This window comes from Calliphora vicina, chromosome 4 (assembly GCF_958450345.1).
Source record: "Calliphora vicina chromosome 4, idCalVici1.1, whole genome shotgun sequence".
In the NCBI taxonomy this organism is placed as follows: Eukaryota; Metazoa; Arthropoda; class Insecta; order Diptera; family Calliphoridae; genus Calliphora; species Calliphora vicina.
In genome coordinates this window covers 108379796-108402835 of record NC_088783.1, presented here as the reverse complement: position 1 = coordinate 108402835, position 23040 = coordinate 108379796, and positions in this window count along the sequence as shown.

Genomic DNA, 23040 nt, shown 5'->3' with positions numbered 1-23040 from the left:
TGTTCCCTCAGTAAAGCTTCTATGTATATTTTATTATATGAATATAAGATTTATTGTACATCAAACATAACTCAAACCTATATGAATAAAAATTACACATAGGAACAAAATTGACATTTTGGTATATGGGACATTTAATTTTTTTTGGGCAGCTCTTGTTTTTAAAATATCGCGGTTTTAATTTTTTTGGATAATCTGTATTTTTTTTTCTATTATTTTTTGAATATTTCATAAAAGGAGACTAAAATTAAAAAAATAAATTATTTATTGGTATTCTACACAAAATTATCTTTTCTTTGACATCAACTTTGTTTATCTAAGTTCCAGGATATATTGGTGATATCGCAAGGATATTGAAAATTAACCTTTTTCAGTTTCTTCCTTACTTGTTCATGGTATACAATAAAAATATATCAATAAAGTAACTTATATAAAAAAATTAAAAATTCGCTGAATATATACTAAACTATTTGACAAATAACTCGAAGTTTTACAATATTTTTCTATGTTCTTTGTATAAAAAAAATAATGAAAATTTTCGTAACATGAATGTTTCACACCTACATGATTATACTAAAAATATAAAAATAAATAAAATATTTCCGAATTTTTATAAATTATAAGAAAAAACTACTTAAACTTCAATATTTTTGTTATATATTTCAGAAATAAAAAATCGCTTTCATTTCCTTCTTTTTTTAGAAATATAATTTCTCTTATTATATTATTTCATTGTGGCTAGTAAGATGAGATGCTGTGTTAAAGATCCTAATATGTTTTGTTATATTTGTCGCGAATATTCGCTAAAATCAATTACATACACTGTTCTCCAATTGTATTTTGCTTACTTTGTTATTCAAATTCGCAACTTAGGCAATTCCTGGATATATTCCTGTACCAATAAATCTGTATGTGTGCAAAAATTAATTTTTTTGTACAAAAAAACTATTGTTTTTAATAAAAATTTTAAGATATTTTCACCAAAAACACTGTATATCACGTAAATACAAAATTCGCGATATTTAAAAAACGTCAAATGAAGTATTTCTATTGCTGTAGTTAAATTTAAATGTATGTTCAGAAATAAGACTAATGATCACCTAAAAATTTATTTATAAAAAAAATATTTTTTTAGGATGAAAAGTTCAGAGTTTTATCTAAATATTTCATTAAATTTTTAACTAATTTTTCATTTCAATCAAAAACTATGTTCGCTGTAATACCTTGAATGTGCAGTCTTAAATTTTTATTTAGAATTTTCGGAATACAACATTTTATTAAGCATAAAGCTAAAAGAATCAAATTTCAACATTCTTGAAAGATCGGACAAATATGCCAAAACATCCACCAGAATTTTTATACTCAAAAGAAAAATATGTTTACGCCGACCAGTTTCATGCTAAAAAAATTTCACATACTAAGCTGCATTACCCAAAATTTTGAAGAAAAACACCAAAAAATAGGGTATTCAATAGAAATATAAAAACTGCGATATTTTGAAAACGCGAGCTGACTGGAAAAAAAAGTATGACATAGTAATGTGGATTCATCAACTTGTACAAAACGCAGTTCAAATTTCGGGCACCAAAATGTCTGTTCCGCAGTGCTATCATTCAACAATACGTTTTTTTTTTTTCTTTTTAACTATTTTTACCCATTTCAAACCACTTCTCTCAAATTCACAAATCGAACACAAGCATTTTTTTAATTTGGACAGGACAACGTCTGTCGGGTCAGCTAGTATAACATAAATTTCTATAGAAAATCATGTATATAACAGTATTTTCTATAGAAAATCATGTGTATAACAGAATTTTCTATAGAAAATCTTGAGTATAACAGTAATTTTTATAGAAAATATTCAGTATATCAGTATTTTCTATAGAAAATCTTGAGTATAACAGTATTTTCTATAGAAAAAATTCAGTATAACAGTATTTTCTATAGAAAATATTAAGTATAACAGTATTTTCTATAGAAAATATTCAGTATAACAGTATTTTCTGTAGAAAATATTCAGTACCACAGTATTTTCTATAGAAAATCTTGATTATAACAGTGTTTTCTATAGAAAATATTCAGTATAACAGTATTTTCTATAGAAAATATTCAGTATAACAGTATTTTCTATAGAAAATATTCAGTACCACAGTATTTTCTATAGAAAATCTTGATTATAACAGTGTTTTCTATAGAAAATATTCAGTATAACAGTATTTTCTATAGAAAATATTCAGTATCATAGTATTTGCCATAGAAAATCTTGAGTATAACAGTATTTTCTATAGAAAATATTCAGTATAACAGTATTTTCAATAGAAAATATTCAGTATAACAGTATTTTCTATAGAAAATATTCAGTACCACAGTATTTTCAATAGAAAATATTCAGTATAACAGTATTTTCTATAAAAAATATTCAGTATAACAGTATTTTCTATAGAAAATATTCAGTACCACAGTATTTTCTATAGAAAATATTCAGTACCACAGTATTTTCTATAGAAAATCTTGAGTATAACAGTATTTTCTATAGAAAATCTTGAGTATAATAGTATTTTCTATAGAAAATATTCAGTATAACAGTATTTTCTACAGAAAATCTTGTGTATAATAGTATTTTCTATAGAAAATATTCAGTATAACAGTATTTTCTATAGAAAATCTAGAGTATAACAGTATTTTCTATAGAAAATCTTCATTATAACAGTTTATGCTACAGAAAATCTTGATATAACAGTATTTTCTATAGAAAATCTTCATTATTTGGTACAGAAAATCTTGCGTATAACAGTATTTTCTATAGAAAATCGTGCATGTAACAGTATTTTCTATAGAAAATCATGTGTCTTTTCTGTGAGTTTGGAAAAATTACTATTTGAATATTATTTTAACACCGAACAAAATTTTCATTTTCCATCCCCGATACGTAGTAATGTTTTTTTTTTGTTGTTTTCTATATTCCAGTTGTTTTTCGTGGCAAAACTTTAACTATTTCACCATAAAATTTTAATAGTTTTTTCTTTGTTTTTTTTACTCCTTTTGATAATCTGGGCATATATAAGTTTGTTATGTCGTTTGTATTTGCCTTGAGATTCATCTGGGCCCCAAGGGGAGCCGATTTGATAATATTCATGTGTTAGAGCTTTTGGCCTATATCTTGCACATTATCTTCTATATATATACAAATGAAATGGTCCATGTATGTAATGTCATCATGTGAGAACGGCTGGAGCGATTTGGCTGATTTTTTTTTATTCGATTCGAAATTTTCAGGATATGGCTTGTAAAGAAAAAAAGTTAAAAATTCCGGGCAAAACTATTTTTTTTGTGAGTCCAGTCAACTCTAATAAAAAAGCTCCCTAAAGTATGCAGTTCAAATTTAGATATTTTATTTGCAAATAAATAAGAACAGGCTGGTGTGGGTGGGTTGGGGAAACTTGAAGAACTAACATTAACTAACTAGTTGTTCATAAAAATTATTAATGTATCTGAATATCATTTTACCAAAAAACTTTAATTAAAAAAAATGCCTAGAATCACTTAAAACTCCAAAATTTTCTCCAAATTCCACAAAAATAAATTCATCAAAATGAATAATTTTATAAAAAAAACTGTAAATTCATAAAAAAAACTGAAAATTATGAATCGTAATTGATAGCGAAGTCGATATAGTCATGTCCGTCTGTATGTCGAAATCAACTTTCCGAAATTCCACGTATAATTGATTGATCAAACAAAAAATATTTGAAAATTACAATTTCGAGCTTGCATCACATCTTGATCCATAACTCTGGTTCTATTAGACATATTTTGTTGATTTTCAATACCAAATTGCTTAGAAGAGTTATAAAAATTCTTGTGTAAATTTCATTAATTTAAGTTGAGTATTTTGGACGTGAGAGTGTTTTACACACACAGAGAGACGGGCATAGCTAAATCAACTTAGAGTTTCATAGGGATCAAGCAGATATATATTTTGTTGTGACTTTAAAACTTAAACCAGGCAAAATTAAGATATTTTCATTATAAAATACAGAAGGGTATATAAAATTCGATTCTGCCTGCCAGCTATACCTCCTGTAACTTGTTTATAATAAAGTTGTTATAAATTGTAAACAAAACTGGAATTAAAAACACCACAAGTTTCATGTATAGTTTTTTGTTTTTCTGTTAAATACTACAACGATTTAGCAAAATAGCTCTAGGGGTTGCTGGTTGTTTACGCTATGTGGCAAAGTTAAAGTAGGTGAAAGTAATGCTGGTCATCTTAGGTGATGCAACATTGTCGCTAACGTGACCATTAGCAGCATTTTATTATTATTACTTATGAAAACTTGGTCCGTGTTTGCAGTTTAGAAGTTGGTGAACATAGTGAATGTAATTTGAAATGTTTGAAGTAGTTTATGGGAGTTGAATTGCATAAACACTTTATGTAATTTATGATGAAATTAAGGAGGGGAAGGTGATCAATATCTTTAATATAATAATTTCTTGCTTAGTAGAATTTACTTGTATTTTATATTCATTACATTTTCACATCTTTTCTTTTAATAATCCTCTGTTTGCTGCTAACCTTAAAACTAAAAGTTTTTATTTAACTTTAAAGCTCTTTGTTTGTTTTTTTTCTGTTACACAATAAACTTTCATAACTAATTTGCTTAATATAATTTATTTGTTTTTGTTTTTTTTTAAAACACCAAATATGAATCCTGTCTGGAATACATAATACTCAACATTTTATTAATTTAGTTTTAGTTTAAGATGTTTTAGTTGGTTTAACAAACAACTTAATTATGTATGCAACAAAGTTGAACCCAAAAAAAAAAAAAAACTTTCACATCATCTTCACGTCAGAAATGCGAAAAAAAATTCTGAAAAACACATGGCACAAAAAAATACTTTTTAGATGCCAGATCATCATGTCATAATGTTTAACAAAGTTTTTGTTTTTTAATCTTAAACATAGTTAGCGCCTGCAGAAACCACCCCCCTCTTTTAAGCAGCAAGAGTTTAAGGGAGCACAAAATCTGCTTGTAATGATGATTTGGTTGTTGGAAATATTCCTAAACTCTACATGGTTGCTACACTCGTGCACCATCTGCCATCACTACAGCCCAGAGTAGCAGTGTAATGTTGGCAAAAAGTTTCCCAAAAAAACAAAATCTAATTTTTTACACTTATTAAAGCTGCAATTCAATTTTTTTATTTGCCTGCGTTTCCATAATAACTTTATTTTTAAACAGGATTCACTCAAAGGCATCCATTTTCAACCTCTCTCCCTCTCTCTGTCTCAAAGCTTCTATGCAATTATGTTGCAATGAGTGCGTGATTTCACATGGATGGCTGGCAGGATGTTTTCAATTTAAAAAAGCTTTCTTCTCATTGCTATTTGTTGCTGCTAGTCCCTTTTACTTCTGGCATTTCCTGTAAAAGTTATGATTAAATATAAATATGATAAAAAGTTTTTTGTTTGCTTGTTATCATATCCTTATTGAGGATGTTTGTTGCATGTTAAAGCAGCACGAACATATGGAAAATGGGCATTAGGTAAGTTGTAAGTAATTGAAATATCCTTCCTAGCTGCAAATATGTTTGCAGGAAGCAAGTGTAAATTGTGAATTTAGTTTTAGCAGAATTTTCTGAAAAATTAAAATGAATGAAATCATTTTAACAAAAAAATTATTTTTATGTTATATTCAGAAACATTAGTAATTTAAAATTAGGGAAGTCAGAAAAAGGTTTATTACAGGAAAGAAAACTACCACAAATTCCCCACCATTTAGGTTCATTTGCCAGGTTTGTTAAAATTAAAAAAAGTTATTGATGCCTTTTATCTTTTCATCTAATTTATACACTTAATAAAACTCTACAGATCACTTCAATTATATGAATTATTTTAACAAACTTTTTAAAAGTTGTAAATTGGAGTTTTGAAAACGATTTAACAAAATTTCCATAACTTGACTGAAGATGAATAGCGTTAAAAGTAATCCTAGTTAGACAGAAATTCATATCACAGCTTTTGTCAGACTTAGAATGTTCAAATATTATAAAATTTTCTAAACCAGTAATTTCCTTTACATGACGCCTGGGTCACAAATATTTTCAACCGATTTTTGACGTTTATATAATTTTAAAAAGATAATTCAGTATAAATTAAAATTTTTTTTTTTTTATAACTAAATGCTATATTTTATAAAAAAAACCCTTTAAAAACGTAAATTTATCAAGTAAAATAAAAGTTATTAAGGATTTTATAAAAATTCTCTTAATTAATATTAATCATACGTCGCGTATCCTAAATATATAAAATTTTTCAATTGGCCAACAATTTCAGTAATTGCAGGTTTTATTTATCTTCATTTGAACTTAATCAATAAAATGCCATATAAATTTATATAATTAAAAGTCTTTGTAAAATGTTTATGTAGAATTCGTAACAAATTGCACAAACAATTTTAAAAAATTATTTGAAAATTAAAAAAAAATACATCCGTTTAATTTTGATTTGTTTGCAATAACTTTATTACATGTTTTAGTCAAAATTATAAAAAAAATTGTCAAAATGGGAAAAATCTATATAAATAAAAATCAAATGTCGTTCGTTGGTAATTGCATCAGCTGAGAACGGCTTGACCGATTAGGACAATTTTTTTTTTAAATGTTGGTCATAGTCCAACATAGGTTTCACGGAATGAAAAATTGACCTGCCCACTTTTTTCGATTTATATAATATCGGAAAACGGCTGCACCTATTTGGCTAATTTTATATTTAAATGTTCGTAGTTATCCAATAGTTAGTTTTTACTAAAGGAAAAAATTACCACGCCCACTTTTTTTCGATATATGTATCTAAAATCGCAGAACGCCTGGACCGATTTGGCTATTTTTTTTTTTAAATATTCGCGTTTAATCAAGAAAAGCAGCTCGATCTGCGATCACTTATATTTTTGACCAAAAATAGATTTTTTTTATATAAAAACTCAAAATATCTTAATTCTCTAATAACTTGACCAATAAGCGTTTAAGGAAGAAAAGAGCTCGATCTGTGATCACTCATATTTCTGAACAAAAAATCGATTTTTTATATAAAAACTCAAAATATCTAAATTTGCTAAAAACTTGGCCAATAAGCGTTTAATCAAGAAAAGAAGCTCGATCTGCGATCACTTATATTTCTGACCAAAAATCGATATTTTTTATATAAAAACTCAAAATATCTAAATTCGCTAATAACTTGGCCAATAAGCGTTTAATCAAGAAAAAGAGCTCGATCTGTGATCACTCATATTTCTGAACAAAAATCGATTTTTTTATATAAAAACTCAAAATATCTAAAATCGCTAATAACTTGGCCAATAAGCGTTTAATCATGAAAAAGAACTCGATATGATGTGATATTTCTCATATTTCTTACAAAAAATCGATTTTTTTATCAAAATATCTAAAATCGCTAATAACTTGGTCAATAATCGTTTAATCAAGAAAAGCAGCTCGATCTGTGATCACTCATATTTCTCAACAAAAATCAATTTTTTTATATAAAAACTCAAAATATCTAAATTTGCTAATAAGTTGGCGTGTAATCAAGAAAAGCAGCTAGATTTGTTGATCACTCATATTTCCGAACAAAAATCGATTTTTTATATAAAAACTCAAAATCTCTAAATTCTCTAATAACTTGTCCAATAAGCGTTTAATCAAGAAAAGGAGCAAGATCTGTGATCGCTCATATTTCTGAACAAAAATCGATTTTTTATATAAAAACTCAAAATATCTAAATTATTTAATAACTTCGCCAATAAGCGTTTAATCAAGAAATGCAGCTCGATCTGTGATCACTCATATTTTAGACTTAGGTTTTTGACAGTTCTCTCAGTAATGCTTCTATGTATATTTTATTCTATGAGTATAAGATTTATTGTACACCAAACATAAAAATTATCATTCAACAATACGTTTTTTTTTTGTTTTAACTATTTTTACCCATTTCAAACCGCTTCTCTCAAATTCACAAATTGAACACAAGCTTTTTATACACTACACCACCATAGTGGGGAGGGTATTATGCGTTTGTGCAGATGTTTGTAACGACCAAAAATATTAGTCTAAGACCCACTTTAAAGTATACCGACTTAGAATCACTTTCTGAGTCGATTAAACGATGTCCGTCCGTCCGTCTGGTCGGCTGGCTGGCTGTCCATGTAAACCTTGTGCGCAGAGTACAGATCGCAATTTTGAAGATATTTCGATCAAATTTGGTACATATTATTTTTTCGGCCCAAGAACCAAGTCTATTGAAACTGGCTGAAATCGGTCCATTATTTCACCTAGTCCCCATACAAATGTCCTTCCGAAATTGGACTTTATCGGTCATAAATGTTTAATTTATATATGTATCTCCACAAATTTCGCTCCAAATAAGTTTCATATATGCAAAATTCATGTCACCAAATTTTGTTACGATCGGTTCATAATTAGTCATAGCTCCCATATAGACCCGCTTCCGAAAATCACTTTAACGTGCATTAATCGCTTAAAAATGTTGGTATACTCACAAAATTCAACATAAATAACTTTCATAGAGACATAAATCACACGACATAATTTCATGGTGATCGGTCCATAATTGGTCATAGCTCCCATATAAGACCCACTTCCGAATATCACTCAAAAATATAAATTATTGAAATTTTAAAAGAAAAATGTTTTGCTCTTTTACTTAGTGTAGGGTATTATATGGTCGGGCTTGATCGACATTAAAACTTTATATATGTATTTATAAATTCTACATGTGTTTTCTTATTGTAACAAAAATAAAACCCATGTAAAATAGACACTCAAAGTACACGCTTGTACGCACATACAATTGTCTGAAAATAAGCGAATTCACTTTATTGTGAATAAATTCGAAAGTAATACCTCAATTTTTACTATCTATATCTCATTTTGTTCCTTTTACATATGGCTTTGCGATAGAGCAATAAATCTAAACAATTTCTGTCGCTTTCGATTTTTCATGATTTTTTTAAAACAAAAAAATTTGCTATTTTCACGTAAAAAATATATTTTTTTGCTTCAATTTGTTATTATAACTCCGAAACTACTGAGCGAATTTACTTAAATGTGAATAAATTCGAAAAGAATCAATAGATTTGCATGATCGATATCTCATTTTGTTGCTATTGTATGCAGCTTTGCTACAAAGTAATAAACCGGAACAATTTCTGCCGTTTTCGATTTTTTATGAGTTTTTTAAAACACAAAAATTTGATATTTTCATGTAAAAAATAAATTTTTTGCTCTAATTTGGTATTATAACTCCAAAACTACTGAGCCGATTAAAATTAAATATATTAACAAATTAAAGACTATGTAAATTTGAACTTCTCTAAGTTTAATTGACTAATATTGGTCTAACCCTTTTTAAGTTATCATAAATTATGTGGAGAAACATCTAACAAAATTCAGAATTTTAGAAAAAAAATTTTTAAAAAAAATCTATCCATAGAATTAAAAGATTTTACCATTTTTATACTTTGTAACCATGATGCATCAAATCTATATAGTGGTTAGTGAAGCCTTTTTTGCGGTTGACCAGTGTTATTTGTCAGTTGCACAGTTCGAAATAAAAACGGATCTATAAATAGAGATAAATTACAGGAGGTGAGGATCTTCGCTTACAATTTTAAAATCCCTGGAGCATCATGGCTGCATAAGTGTCGCATATGCTGAAAAGGTCATCACCAAATGTCTTTTATTTTATGGAATATTCCACAAAACTGTCTAAGCTCTGTCAAAATGGCTTCAGCTACAAGGATCTAGCACCAAACCCAGCGAATCTGAAATTCTGACCCATCCTTGCCAATTTATATTGGAAGTCAAGCTTCAAACTGTGTATGAATAACATTGTTTCCTCCATTCAACTGAATACATCAAATATAACATGCATAATACCCTCTTTTACAAGCCACTGCAATTTGCTGCTCATTTAAAAAAACCCCCTTAAATGAATTACAAACTGTTTACAACATGCAATTGTTAACAACAATTATGTCAAACACCTTAAGGCAGCATCCTCCTCCTCTTCAATTTATTTCTAAACATAACAAAAAAAAGAAACAAGAATCAATTTTTTGTGATAAGTCACGTCTTAGTAGTTAAAGTTGCAAAAAACCCCCACAACTGCTGCTACTTGGCAAGACAAATGCTAATTTTAGTACCAAAAAAAAAAAATTCAAGATTCTTAAGCAACCAAGTACCAGTATTAAACTTAATCACAAAATTGCTATTAACCCACAAAAATATATGAAAAAAAAACCTAAAAATTATAAATCTTTTCATACCTTAAAGCCCACAAAGATTAAGAGGCATGATGTTGCAAGGTAAGAAAACAAAAAAAAAAACCTTTAGCTAAGTAATTTGGATTTCTTTTGTTGAATAATCTATGTAGGTAACATCCAAAGTGTTGGCATCTTTGAAGAGTTGTATTCATAGTAAATTAATATTATTATTTATGCTATTATTGTCAAGGTGCTTGCTAGCTGCTTACTGATTAGATGTTACTGTTGCAATGCCCACATTCCTGCCAAAATAAATAAAAATGCACAGTGGGGCAGAATAAATTTTTTTTGGAAATACATCTTGCATTTCTAAACGACTGTTCCGATTGGAATAAAATTTGAACTGAACATAGCCAAGGAGTACTCGAGGTTAAGTAATTAAAATAGAACCTATAAATGCTCCAGAGGCGGCGCTATGGGAGCTCAAAGTATTGCAAAAAAAATTGCAATATTTCTGAGGGACGCAGTTTTAAAGTGGCATATTTTTGAATATAATTGAGATATTGACTTTAAATTTAATCTGTAAGAACAAAAATTAACTTATCTAAATAAAAAAACAAGTAAGAAAGTATGGTCGGTCAAGCCCGACCACATAATACTCTACACTAAATATAAGAGGACAAACATTTTTCTTTTAAAATTTCAATAATTTATATTTTTGAGTGATTTTCGGAAGTGGGGTTATATGGGAGCTATGACCAATTATAGACCGATCACCATGAAATTAGGTCGTGTGATTTGTGTCTATATGAACGTTAACTATATTGAATTTTTTTTTTCTTGAACCAGCACCCCTACTCATGCAAAGCATTGTGTTGGAACTAGGAAAATAGGTTATGGGAGGTAGGAAAAAAGGGAGTAGTATTTGTGGACATTTGATTTGAATTTTCCTATATTGAAAGTGACAGGAAATACTTCAGGAGGAAGCTTATTCCACATACGGACAGTACGGCTAAAGAACGAATTTTCCCTGTAATGTGTTGTGCGATCTACTGTCCAGTCGACAACGAATTGATGTGCTCTTGCCGAAGAGCGTGTGTTGCGTAAAGATCTACGGGTTTCGGGAACAAGTTCCCTAATTTCAGCAGAGCACATACCATTGTAGTATCGGTAGGACAGTGAAACACAACCCACATTGCGACGATGTTCCAGTGAGTCAATAGAGCTGGATACCCTACTGTCACCGATAAGCATCTTCGCCCTCTACTGTACGCGGTCGAGTAACTCCAAAATAGACGTCGAAGCACCGGCCCACACATGAGAGTTGTATTCCATTTTAGGTCGGATATAAGTGGTGTAAATAGTAAGGAGATCAGATGGATTGAAGTATTTCTTACACCGTTTTAGAAAACCAAGGCACTTGAATGCTTCTTTCGACACTCGAAAAATATGTTTTGTCCAGCGGACATCGCACTGAATACTCATGCCTAGAACATCAAGAGCTTCTGATTCCTTAATTTTTACACCACCCATAAAAACAGATGGAGCAACATGATATGTTGTGCGTTTGTGGGTTAACATACAACATTGAGTCTTGCGCGCATTAAAATCGACTCTATTCGCACAATCCCATTCAGAGAATGTCACAAGATCTTGGTTGAGCGTATCATTCATATTTTGCCTCATTGCCCCAATCTCCGACAGGCTTGGTCTATAATTGAATGCATATGAATGGCAAATTTTGCTGTCATCTGCAAAAGAGTAGATAGGGTTGGATGTTTGACGTAGAAGGTCGTTTATAAAGATAAGAAATAGAGTAGGAGAAAGGACGGAGCCTTGCGGTACCCCTGAATTGATCTTGAACTCGTTTGATGAAATTCCATCTATAACAACTCGTATAGTGCGATCTCTGAGAAAGCTCGATATAAATCGAGAGAAGTTATTACCAACACCAAAAGCAATAAGTTTTGCTAAAAGCGCACCATTCCATACTCTATCAAACGCTTTAGAAATATCTAGAGCCACCACTTTACTTTCGCCAAAACGGTGTATGGAACGACACCATTTTTCCAATAGGAAGGCTAGCAAGTCTCCCGTAGAGCGTCCTTTAGATGGTAGTTAACCATACTCTCCATAACTTTGGAAAGTGCAGAACAAATTGCTATTGGGCGATAATTTTCAGGGTTGTTAGCCTCTCCCTTTTTAGGAATTGGTGTTACATTAGCAACCTTCCAACATACTGGAAATTTGCCGGCACGGTATATAGTGCTGAAAAGGTTAGCTAATGGACGAGCTAGCGTCGAGGGACACTGCTTCAAGACCAGTGCTGGTATACCATCAGGCCCAGGAGACTTATTTATGTTGTCCACTAATGAGATCCACATTTATGACCGATAAAGTCCAATTTCGAGAGGACTTTTGTATGGGAGCTAGGTGAAATTATGGACCGATTTCAGCCAGTTTCAATAGGCATAGTCCTTGGGCAAATTTTATCGAAATATCTTCAAAATTGCGACCTGTACTCTGCGCACAAAGTTTATATGGACAGCCACCCAACCAGCCATCCAGCCAGACGGACGGACAGACGGACATCGTTTAATCGACTCAGAAAGTGATTCTAAGTCGATCGATATACTTTAAGGTGGCTGTTAGACCAATATTTTTGGGCGTTAAAAACATCTGCAAACATTCCTAAACATTTTAGCTAAAATTCCAAAAATGGTACTTTATTACAATTTTGCCCATAGAGTCCACATTTCTTTCGGGTCTGGGAAAATACTTTGGTGATAAATAGAAAACACATCAAGGTTTCCAAGGCAGCTTACCGTTTTCTGATCCCAGCTTTGGAATTTTAGAACATGTGGCCCAAATTTGAAATTTTGATAAAAAAAATAGGTCAAATTCCGCAACATATTCAAAAACTGGGACAAGTTTTGTATACCAAAATGTTGCCCATAAAGATACCTTACAGAAAAATATAAAATTGTTATATGTTCTTAAAGAAAGTTTTTTCTATATATATAAAAATTAAATGGTCCATGTATGTAATGTCATCACGTGAGAACGGCTGGAGCGATTTGGCTGATTTTTTTTTTATTCGATTCAAAATTTTCAGAAGATGGTTTGTAAAGAAAAAAAATTAAAAAATTCCGGCTAAAACCGGTTTTTTTTAGTCCAGTAAACTATAATAAAAAAAGCCCCCTAAAGTATTTAGATTTAGATATTTTATTTGCAAATAAATAAGAACAGGCAGGTGTGGGTTGCAGAAACTTGTAGAACTAACATTAGTAATTGCCACTAGTTTTTAATAAAAAAAGACCCTTTCTTCCAAAAAACAGCAAAAATCTACTATTTTTTTAATTCTTAAATTGAAAATCGTTTATTTTTGTATCTCTAATCGATATTACTCTGAAATCTTTTGTATATTATTAACAATTTAGTTGTATAACTAACAAAAAAAAATTCGAGCTCATTCGGTCCAAAAGTACGATCTATATTTTTAAAAAAGCGGACCAAGGTATGGCAAAATTTTAAAATTTCAATTTTGAAATGCCTATAACTCGGAAATTATAAGAGATAAATAGCACAAGCACTTTCCAAAAATATGAAAAATCTTTGAAATCGAATGGGAAACAAAAAAATGGCACGTGTTTAAAAATTTTACATCGAAGGTATCCTAATTTGAGCTTCAATAGCGATGCCCATGGATAATTTGTAGGACCCATTTTAATAACATAAACTCAAATACTCCTTGGCTACGTTAACCGGCCATTTAGAAATGCCAGATTTATTTCCAAAAAATGTTGATTCTGCCCCACTGTGCAATGTTAGCATAAATTTACTTAAGAGTTTTGCTGCAATAGCTGTGGCAAGAATAAATTATTTGTTATTAAATGCTTGGAGTGACATGTTAAATTTTTTAGTGTAAAAGACTTTGAAATCTTGTTGTTTAAAAAAATAAAAAAGTTAGTAAATAGTAAATTTACATCTGATCCACATTAAAATCATCCATCAATTACTGCTAAATTTAAAAAATTAAATTTCCCTGCATTGGCAACAAAAATTCACTTTAAATTCATCACATTTTTTCGCTACCCCTTACAAACAATCAAATAGATTTTTCTGTTAGCGGCTTTCAGCACAAACGCAATATCTATTATGCGACCCCAAAAATAAAAAAAAATAAAAGCGAATTCAGTTAAAAATAACAGATCTGTACTCAAATAGAATTGAAAGAAACTATAAAACCAGGAAAAACTACAAGCGGGTGAAAATAAAGTGGCAGCATGACTATAGAGAACAAAGTTAAAGTTAAATCGTATAAAAAAAGGGAAACGAAAATGTTGTCTTTTTGCATGAACTAACATACATTTACAATTCGCATTGCATACTTTACGGAGGCACAGATACAGGCAATCTTTTGTACACATTTTAACAAAACACAAAGTGACAATTTGATATATTGCTTGTAACTTGTGTAAACATGTTAAAAAATTTATAAACATGTAAAACTGTGTAATACTAACATTAAACTTACACTCTCTCATGCTAACACATACAATGAGATAGTAAAAGGACGTACATACATATGTGAATGTGTCCTACGTCAGATAGTTGCAAAACTATACACATAGACTGGGGTAGACTGCAACATATTTTTAAGTTAAAATCCAGCAAAGAATTCATGTGTTCATGTAGAGAGATATGTGTGTGCAAATATGCATCATCATGCCAACAGAATCCAGTACAAAAATTTGTGACAAAAATGCAGCCAAAGAGAAAAGAGCATAGGGAGATAAAGGCCCACATTAAGGACGAATTTTGAATACTCTGCTTAATGAAATCATATCAGTTTTTATATTCAGTAAAAAAGAAAGTAAAGAAACAAACATTTTCGACAAGGCATCAGACCTTACTCCTTCCAAATTTCTTAATACTTGGTTCTTTATGCTTTCGTTTGTCTTTTATAGAGGTTCACAATTCAAACTTTACCATTCATAGTATTGGTTCATACACGTCAAGTTTACTACAGCAAGTCTTGACTTTATAGAAGAGAGAGCAGAGGAGATTGTAAAAATGTTAATCTCTTTCCTCCTCTATCTTCTACAAATTCTAGACTCGCATGAACCAGCACTAAGAATGGTATAAAATCTCTTAATTTAAATTGTATAAAATTGCTTATCCTACTTTTCAAGATTATTTTTTAAGCCCGATAGAACATGAAATTGTAAAAAAACACAAACAAGTAAGAGAGCTATATTCGGCTGTGCCGAATCTTATATACCCTTCACCAAATTATACTTCAAAATACAAATTTTAAATATTTTTGGGTAAAATTTATTTTTTTCCAAGTTGTTTTTTTAATTTTTTTTTTTTAAATTTTAAAAATTTTTTTTGTTAAAAAAAAAATTCGGGTTAAAAAATATTTTTTCCGATTTTGACCCATTGTAGGTCCAACTTACTATGGTCTTATATACGCCGTTGCAAAGGTCTTTGAAATATCTATCATTAGATATCCATATTGTCTATATTAATGACTTAGTAATCCAGATATAGGTAAAAAATCGAGGTTGTCCTGGTTGTTTTTTTCCCCATATCTCAGCTATTTATGGACCAATTTTGCTGATTTTAAATAGGATACTTCTCGAAAGCATATCTGACAGAATTATTGAAGATTTGGATCCCGAAGATATCTGGGGTCTTCAGAAAGTTGATTTCAACAGACAGAAAGAAAGAAACAGAAGCAGACAAACAGAAAATGGAACAGACAGACAAGGCTTAATCGACTCCGCTATCTATTTATTAGCATAAACCAGTGACTTCACGTGGCCCCACAGGATATAATAAAGTCGCACAACCTTAGAGATAAATAAAGAGGTCCATTTCTCTAAATCAAGTGATCGTCAAATTTTGATTTCAATAAATCGATGGTGACGGCCGCCGTATGGCAGGTAGTGGTGCAATTTTCTGAATGTAATGGAGTCTGTGTTGTCTGTTGTGGATTGGTCTCACTCTCAGGCAATTTTGTTTATTATTAAACAGCTCCAGATTACCTTATAGTATCTAGGCTTCGTCATTTCAGGGAAATATACACCTCTCCACCCACCCACTCAGGAAGAAGTTCTTAAGATCTTTAATAGTCTGAAGAACGGAAAGTCCGCCGCAGCCGACAACATTCCCCCCGAACTATAAAAGTACGGAGCGGGACCAAGGGCACCAAGGGTATGGAACACCAACACGATAGCCAAGTTGCGGAAGGAAGGAGTAGTTGTAATAGTGCCCAAAGAAGGTGAGCTATCCCAATGTAAAAATTTGAGACAGACACAGACACAATTTATAATGTACACGCATTTACTTGAAAAAAACACAACACACTTTAAGGCACTTAGATGATGTTTCTTCGAAAAGCGTCTCTGATCAACTCACTCACGACTGCAACCTCTGCCACTATTTATAACACTGCATTACCATCTTGAAAGCTCTTTAACTGTCAAAATTCGAATATTCTAGATCATACGCCATCTGTGGTGTACTTTCTACAATGTTCTTTAACTGATTATTCGAAATGGAATACAGCGTTGCCAATCTTACAATCAAATCAACTGAAAGCTTTTATTTAACAATGCCCACAGATATGTTACAGTTTTACAGCACTGTTACTTGAAAGCATTCTGCTACTTTTAAATCAGCCGTTAAAATCGTTATTTTGAATTCAAGTACAATTTCGTAACAATATCATGGTCAGGCGGAACATTAGAGCAAACACCAGTAGGAATCCGTTGCTAAACGGATGGCTTTAAACGGAAAGGACAAAACTGGGGTTCTACATTGAAAACCAAGAAACAGAAATATACTACACAGAGAAAATGGATTCATGCGACCGAATTTTACAGTTGCGGCTACAAGATTTTAGAAGTGGCAACAAAAGTTTGGTTGCTTCAATCGAAATTCTTCTCTGTCCACTGATTTTCTGATACTAAAACCGACAAATTCTATGTGTAAAACCAAATCATTCGATTGGCAACAAATTCGGTTGCTATTACGAATCTGTTTTCTGTGTGTACCGTCTACCTAATCACAACACTAGTCCGTGCAATAACGGAATTGGATTCGAATTCATATGGCCAGAAGGCAATTAGGGCTACATCAGATGATAAGGTTATATCGAAAACCGTATTGGACTGTAAGCGAGCTTTGACCGAATACTCTCCCAGAAGTAAGCTTTCTATCATATGGGTACCAGACCACAACGGAATTATCGGCTACGAAAGAGCGAATGTACTTGCTTTAAAAGGAGAGGGAACGCGAGGTAGTTAACCTGACGAACGCAAAACCGTTCGACTCAACGAGGGCTAGATTAAAATTATATGCGAGCGAATCCCAAAAGTCCGCTTGGAATAGAATACTTAATAATCTTTTTTAAAATTTTTGAGAAGGTAAAGGTACAATAATTTATTTTTATACCCTTCACCTTCGTGAGAAGGGTATATATTAGTTTGTCATTCCGTTTGTAATTTCCACAATATAATTTTCCGAACCTATAAAGTATATATATTCTGGATCCTTATGGATAGCGAAGTCGATTAAGCCATGTCCGTCTGTCTGTTGAAATCAATTTCCTGAAGACCGCTGATATCTTCGGAATCCAAATCTTCAATAATTCTGTCAGACAATATTTCGAGAAGTTTCCTATTTAAAATAAGTAAAATCAGTCCACAAATGTCTGAGATATGAGGAAAAAACCAGGACAAGCTCGATTTTTGACCTATTTTTGACCTATTTCTGGATTACTAAGTCATTAATATAGACAATATGGATATCTAATGATAGATATTTCAAAGATCTTTGCAACGAACAATTAAAATTACAATTCGAACAAATTTTTCTTCCAAAAAATTAAAAATGGAACTTTGGAAAAAAAATTTTTGTTTACCTAAAAATATTTTAAATTTGTAATTTGAAGTATAATTTGGTGAAGGGTATATAAGATACGGCACAGACGTATATAGCAATCTTACTTGTTTTTATTGAAATTTTTCGCTTCTTCCCTGCTAAGAACCACTAGGCTTACGTTTATACAAATATTTACAATATATCCGAAACTTCGGAGCTAATTTCAATAGTTACCAGTTGAGTTTCCTGGCCTAATAAAAAATTTAGAATATGTGCCTAGCATCTCTTTCTCCAGTGTCCATTAAAACAAATACTGAAAAGGATTTGCAAAAACAAAAAGGAATTTGTACCAGTTTTTAGTCCAAACGGACATAAGGGTGCTCATTTTTCTGCCTACAAATGGAACAAACAACAACTCAAAGCAACAACAAATAAATACAAATGCAAACAGAAAATAAAATCCATCAACAACATTAACATGTTGTAGTTTGTTGCAACATGATGTCTACTAAAATGCTGGTAACCAAAAAATCAACTTGCTCAAATGTGAATGACTGCGAAAAAAAACTGAAAAACTGGAAAAGAAACATGCTGCAACATTTAAACTTGAGCCACAAACAAAACAAACGGACAAACAAATGTTATACTTGTATTTAAACATCAACATTCAAAAATTCCAACAGATAACAGTCAAAACATATAAAAACATGAGAACAAACACGGCACAGATATTTTCCAACTCGCTGGCATGTTTTTCGCTGTGAAATTCAGGTTAAAACTGGTGGAAAATTAGCATCATGTTGATTCCCTGACTCTTCTTTCTGTATTTTTTTGTCCTGCTGCTCGTAAAAGTAAAGTGGTGATAAGGTTTTGTCAATCAATGTAATGTAAATGTGCGTATGTGTGTGTTCTTTTTTTGGGGGTATTTTACCAACTGAAAGGACTCAGAAAGGAATTTAATTTAATGTAGACAGCAGTTCTTGCTGGCTTTTTTTGAGGATTGCAATAATGGCAGAGGCTATATGGTGTTAAAATAGGTCACTAGAGGAAGGTTTTGTTTTCTTTTGATAAGAAAAACGAAAGTTGCTATCAACTCGTTACATGTTTATCTGAGATTTTCAATTCAAAAGCTTAATGAAATTTTACAGTTGGAGCACTGCCCCAAAGGTAGATTTATTAAAAAATGGTAGTACACTAAAGGAGTTTATGTTTCTCTTATAAAAAATCGATTTTTTGTAGACTTTAAAAGAGAATAAGATATTTGTGTCTAATGTTGTTTGCAAATTCCCATTAAAAATATCGAAAACACTTAATACAAGGCCATCACAAATTTCTTAAAGACATGCCATTGGTTATGGATGGATTACAATCGGATATACCAAAACTTATTTATTAGGCAACTGGAAATCTTACGCATTTTCTGGCCCAACACTTTATCCAATGCCACATTATAGGCAACAATAGATCAACTGCCAATAAAAACCTATATTCAAAGACGTGAATGGAATTGGATTGGACACAGGGCAAATTTAGCAAATTTGTTGAGGCACCCTTTCCATCAATGAACTATGGGAATTAAATAATAACACTCTGATACAAAATACTTTTGGTAAGAACATGAAAAGCGATCTAATGGGGGTTGTAGGCCTAGGTGTGGAGATACCAAAACCGTTTTCATAAATTTTGAAACACCCTGAAAATTTTGAGTTATTTTGAAAAAAAACTGTTTTACGGTAGGTTCCCAAGCCCGCACAGTGGGGCAGAATCGAAATATTTTGGAAATAAATCTGGCATTTCTAAGCAGCTGGTCCGATCGGGATAAAATTTGACGTGACCGTAGCCAATTCGAGTTTAAGTTAATTAAATGGATCCTACAAATACTCCAGGGGCGGCATTATGGGGGCACAAAGTAGGGTACCTTCAATATGTAAAATTTTTAAACACGTGCCATTTTTTTGTTTCCATCGTATTTCAAAGATATTTTTTCGAGTTATAGGCATTTTAAAATTGAAATTTTAAAATTTGGCCATACCTTGGCCCGCGAATTATTTTTGTTAGTTAGACAACTAAATTACAAATTATATACAAAAGATTTGAGGTCAATATCTCCATGAATCCAAAAATAAACGATTTTCAATTTAAATATTAAAAAAATAGTAGATTTTTGCTGTTTTTTGGGCAAAAAGGTGACTTAACTCTTTTTTTTATTAAAAAAAACTTTCTTTAAGAACATATAACAGTTTTATGTTTTTCTGTAAGATATCTTAATGGAGAACATTTTGGTATAAAAAACCTTGTCCCACTTTTCAAATATGTCGCCCCTACGTCCTTCGGAATTTGACCTATTTTTTATCAAAATTTCTACTTTGGGCCACATGTTCTAAAATCCCAAAGCCGCGATCAGAAAACGGAAAGCAACTTTGGAAACCTTGGTGTGTTCCCTATTTATCGCCAAAGTATTTTCCCAGCCCCGAAGGAAATGTGGACCCTATAGGCAAAATTGTAAAAAATACTATTATTGGAATTTTCGCTCCAATTTTTAGGAATTGCCGGATTCCCCTTGACCTTTTGACAAGTTTTTTTACACCTTGTTATTTAGAATGACAAACTTAAAAAACATTGAAAATTTCATTGAGTTTCGTTAATAAATAAAGATGTTATTACATATTACATATTTATTGAGTTTCTAAAAATAAAATTTATATCAAAATTTTAATAGGATTGCAAATATTAGGAAAAATTTGATCCACATTTTTTCCGCGCTATATTTTTTTTGTTTAGATAAGTTAATTTTTGGTGCTACAAAACAAATTTTAAGTCAATATCTCAATTAGATTCAAAAATATGCCACTTTAAATCTCCGTCCTTCAGAAATATTGCACTTTTTCATACTAAAAAAATTTTATAAATTTTCTTAATGTGACTGACTTAGAACCAATGACTTGTGTTGAATAAAATATTAAGAAAATTTATACAAATCCATTTTAATAACTTAAACTCGAATACTCCTTGGCTACGGTCACGTCAAATTTTATCCCGATCGAACCAGCCGTTTAGGAATGATTATTATTCCAAAAAATTTCGATTCTGCTCCACTGTGGCCCGTTAATTTAAAGTCGGTCAAAAACTGACTGAGTAACAGATCGATAAGTTGACGAACATCATTGAAAACTATTTTTTCAGAATAACTTCTGAATTTGAGGGTGTTTCTGAAATTTGTTGACACAATTTTTAATATACTCATCAATCGCTATATTTTTCAAGTTTTCCATCGTAGCACCGTGTAATTATTTGAACGTGATAAAATATAAATAACATTTATAATTCTTATTTAGTTAAGATTTTATTACCCATAGGTAGTTCCGTTTGTACTTATGCAAGTAATTACGTTCAACGAATTATAAGGAAATGCTGTAACTGTGGTCAAAATTACATTGCGAACTACCAGATATTAGGAAACGACAAAAGTAAGCAGTAACATAAAAAAGACGGGTTACTGTTATTTAATTTATTGTCATTCCTATTGGAAGCCCTGGAAAGACTCATCGACTCATATATAAGGCAGAAGTTGGAGGGCACTCTACCATATTCGATAAGATCGTTCAACGGAAACAGCTCTGCATGAGTTTGTAAAGATCATTGAGCGATCACTTGAATTAAACAACGTCACAACTATCACAAGATTATATAGATGTTGAAATATTGGAGTATGACTAAAAATGCGGGATTTGTGCACTGTTAACAATAACCTTTTCCCATCTTGAGACCAAGCACGAATAAAGCCACTATCGAATACTTTGTTCCAAAGTGAAGCATTCTACATCGATCGAAATAAATAGTAGTCGGACGGGATACGGTCTCGACTATAAAGCGATTAAGGCAAAACTTCCAACCACTTTATTCTAAATAGTTTTTAACAGATCGTTGTCTTGATGGAATACTACGGTTTATCGGCCAATGCACTTTTTTCAACTTAAAAAAGTAACGCAAAACTTCCCGCAAATGACGATTTTTTGGAACAAAATTCAACATTTTCGAAGCAAGAAAACGTTTATGTTTACTTTATAGTGATCAATAACGATGCTAAAATCCAAAGTTTTTATAGCATGTCTTAGAAGCTGCGAAAGGTGAAAGCTAATTGGGAGTGAAACACTTCATGTACGAGCAAGTATACTGAATTTTCTTTCCTCGTTTCAGAACTAATCCTTTGATTGCATAGGCCTCTCATGGACTTTAATAGGATGTTTAAAGTTAATATTACTTCCTTTCTACCAAAAGGAGGTGACATTATATTCCCTGAACTATCGAGAATCTTCAAATCATGTCTACTGGCTTGTCGTGTACCAACGACTTGGCGTGAGATAAAAGGTCTTTATACCAAAGGCTGGGGGCAAATCTGAACAATTGCCAAAGTCGTTAAGACCAATTAGTCTCAGCTCGTTTTTCTTGAAAACGATGGAGAAACTATTCGTTAGTTATATAGGGATACATATTTTTTGATGAATGCAATACACCGCTCCCAGTTTGCTTATCAACCTGGTAAATCTACGGTGAATGTCTAGGTGCCAATATCACTTTGTGCGTTTATTGAGATTCAGGGGGCCTTTGACAATACGTCATACGGTGCTATTGATCTAGCACTACGTAGAAAATGGGTTCCTAATATTATAAGAAAATGGATTTTGGAAATGTTGTCATCCAGGTTTATTAAGTTGGACTTAGGAGCATCATCGAAGACTATTAGGGCAACTAGGGGATGCACTCAAGGTGGCGCGTTATTGCCTGCATTGTAAACTCTAGTTATTGATGTACTTCTGGAAGAACTTAACAACTTAGGTTTCCACACATGTGGTTACTCCGA